Here is a 3,561-nt window from a genome sequence, read left to right as displayed (position 1 = left end):
GTGAGAAGGTGGCCGTCTACGAGCCAAGAGAAGTCTCAGAAGATACCAACCCCGCCAACAGCCTGACCTCACACTTCCAGCCTCCAGAAATCTGAGGAAATAAATGCCCGTCATTTTAAGGCCCCTGGTCTGTGGTGCTTTGTTACAGCAGCCAGGAGCAGGCTAGTACGTGCCTGATTATGAAGGGAAAGGCTGAAGCTTAGGGTAGGAAACGTATCCAGGGTCACGTAGCCAATGAGCGGCTGGGGCAGGATTCGAAGCCAGGACCGTCTGTCCCCAGGCTCTTTCCATCAAGTGCTCTGGAAAGAAAAACATTGCTCTCTCCCTGTCCAGAGCGAGCACTGACTGTGAGGGGGCTGTGTGGGGAGCTTGGCCGTTGATGAGGCCACACTAAGCAGCAGGCTCTCACAGTGGTCCGGCCAGGAGGGCCAGCGAAATGAAGACAGGAGACTCAGGACCCTCTACCTGCCCACGGCAGCTCATCTGACCAAGATGGGGTCAGGTCCCGAGCCCAGGACCCTTTTCCCAGCTAACCCCGGGGCTCCCTGGTCCTCGACCCTGTGGGATCCACACTCTGCCCCTGCCCAGGAACCCCATCTGGGTGGGGCCTACTACACAGCTGTCCCAACTCACTCCAGGAGGACAGACTGCAGGAGAGCCAGGAGCTCTGTGGGATGGCGCCAGCACAAAGTCCATCCAGACAGGGAAGACCATGATATTCAGGCCACACACCTACAGCCAGAAGGGGTGACAAAGAAGGACAGGGGACGAGTCTGGGCTTGGAGCCAGCAGGTCTCGGGGGAACTCCATCTCGCTGTTATGCCATGAACAAAATATGTAATGTCCCCCAGTTTCTTCATCTATAAGATGGGAGTGATAACTCCTTGACTCACAGGGCTGTTGGGACACACACCAAGGCACACGAATCCCTGGTTGCACACCCAGACACATACCAGGCACACATACTTCCCTGACAGCACAGAGAGATGAAGGGGGCTGGGCTGTGACTCCCCAGCGCCCCAGCTTTCCGCCTCCTCTCAGCTGTCAGGCCTGCCTCCTAGAGATCTGCTGTTGCCCTGGCAACCAAAACAGGCTCAGGATCTGAAGCCAAAGGACCAGCTTCCTTCCCAATCACCCAATGTGGGGAGGGGGTCTCTCTTTGAGTGCCCTGGCTACTTCTGGTTTTACAGAGAGGACAAGAGGGCAGAGGAGGTGTGGAGCCCAGCTATGGCTACAAAAAGGGATGGGATTGGGCTGGGGCTCCAGGAGGAGACCCGCCCTGCCCTAACTCTCCCCCCGAAAACACGCAGCTCCTTCGTAGGACAGGTGATGGGAGCAGACTCTCAGAGCAGAAACTCCAGAAGCCAGGAAAAGCCTATGGCTGGCCAGGAGCGAGAAGAAGCCATGGCAAAAGCTCGTTACTCTGACTGCTCAGCCTGCCTCAGTCCAGCACAAGGCACACTGCAGAAGAAGCTGTGTCCCCTTCCTACCTGGCCTGGGGACGGCAGAGGGGCAGAGAGTAGAGCATCGCGTCAGCTTCCCTCAGCCCTCGTTGGAGGCCACGGCCACGGACATAGGAGTCAGACGCCCTGGCTTCGAGTCCAGACTCCACTGTGTGTCAGCTGCATGCCCTTGGGTCTGTCCTTTGCCCTCCCGGCTTACTCAACTATAAATGGGACGGTAATAAAGACACTTAATATCAGTTTGCTGTAAAAAACAAATATGATCAGGTATTGAAGGCTCAGAGCACTAGGCCCCACATGTAGTAAGCATCAAAAAACCATCAGTTTTTTGGTTTAGTGAGGTGTGATGCAAGGAGGGCCAGGGAGTTTATATTCTAGCCCATCAGCGAGCCTATTCTGGGCCTCAGTTTCCCCAGTTGGGGGCTGAAAAGGTTAGGCACTTGAAGGACATTGTCTTTCCTGCTGTGATTTCTCATATATAGGACAGGTGTAGGATCGGCCTCGTGACCACAGGAATGGTGGGAAGAGCCCAGGATGTCCCAACAATTCTGTGATGTTGGGCAGGTCGCCCCTTTCAGGCCTCAGTTAATCTCCTGTCCTGTGAGAGGCTCAGGCTGGTGCTGTCTCCTCTCCCACACTTTTGCGAGCTGTGGGAAACAGCAGAGACCTCAGGGGGCCCTCCTCACCAGGGCCTGCTCAGGCCCTAAGGCCCCACCCTGCCAGGTGGCCATCCGAGTCTGGGTGCTCCTTCAAGGCCTCCAGGGGAATGCGGCTGGGCTCTGCACCCCCGCTGGGCTGCAAGGCCCTGGTCATAACCGCTCCTCTTCTGCCTATGTCCCTGGCCCCCACTCTTCCTCCACCCCCAGAAGTTCTCTGGAGTTCCTGGGAGAGGGCCAGTGGCCTGGCGAGTAACAGTGTTTGGCTTTATTCCGTCAGAAGAGCAATGTTTTCCTCTCTTTGGCTGTACTTTCTTTTAATGACTTTTTAGATCTGTGCCCAAGCTGGATCAAAGGCTCTGGGGGAGGAGGACAACAGGACGGCGTGTTTGTTGGGAGAAAATCGTGGAGGTGAGGTCTGTGGGTCTGTCCCCTGCCCTCGGGGGCTGGAGGCGGTGGGTAGTGTAAGATGGGATGGAGGGCTGCGATCTCCTTGTGCCCGAGATGCAGAAGAGGTGAGGACGAGGAGGCAGGGGATGAGAAAGGTCTCCTTCAGGGGAAGGTGAGAACAGAAGGGTTTCCCAGCTTGCTCGCCATGACTGGGCAACCTCTGGGCCAGAGACTGAGGTCCCAGTGGAACCCTGTCTTCAGGGCAACCTAAAATTCTGCTCCGACTAAAAAGAAGGTGAAGGTGAAATAATGAGCCTGGGACCATCTCACCAAGCTTCTGGCTTCCTTCACCTTTTCTTCCCTCTTACACAAGGCCCCCCGTCCCCCACTCCTGCCCCCAGCCTGGCCCAGCTGGAGAAGCCTGGGAAGCACCCCTAGTTTGGGGGTCTTTGCATCAAAGGGAAGGAAAGCTCTTCTCAGGGGCAGCTGCACCAAAGCTGGCTCCCTGAAGATGCCAGGAAGGAAAAGGGTCGGAGGGGCCTAGAAAACACACCTGCTGGTGGCAGCCTAGAGCAGCCCAGTGGGGCGAGGGCCAGGCAAGTGGTAAACAGGAGGGAGGTGGCTCACCCCCAGGGAGCTGTTGCCTCTGCTGCTTGTTGATGTTGTTTTGGAGAAGGGAGCCGGAGATAGCCACTGTGGAGGCCCCAGGGCCCTGGAGAGCTGCTGGGTGCTGGAGGGAGCCATCACATGGGTACAGCCCCCTGGAGACCCAGAGTCTGGGAGAACTTATGTGACTGGCCTGTGTAACTGTGAGCGCACATACCCCTCCAGACACACCCCTGTTTACATGCACTGGCACACACAGCCCTACACACACCCCTGTACAACACACGCACATGCACACACATGCAGCCCTCCAACACCCAAACACTGTGTGAGGCCATAGTGTGTAGTGGAGCAGAAAAATCTGGTTCAAGTCCCAGCTTCACCATTTTCCTGGCTCGTGACTATGGCATATCACATAACCCCTCTGAGCCTCGGTTTCTTCATCT

Source organism: Pteropus vampyrus, unplaced genomic scaffold, assembly GCF_000151845.1.
Source record: "Pteropus vampyrus isolate Shadow unplaced genomic scaffold, Pvam_2.0 Scaffold32, whole genome shotgun sequence".
Lineage (NCBI taxonomy): Eukaryota > Metazoa > Chordata > Mammalia > Chiroptera > Pteropodidae > Pteropus > Pteropus vampyrus.
The sequence above is the reverse complement of the archived record's forward strand: the minus strand, read 5'-3'. Positions refer to the sequence as shown.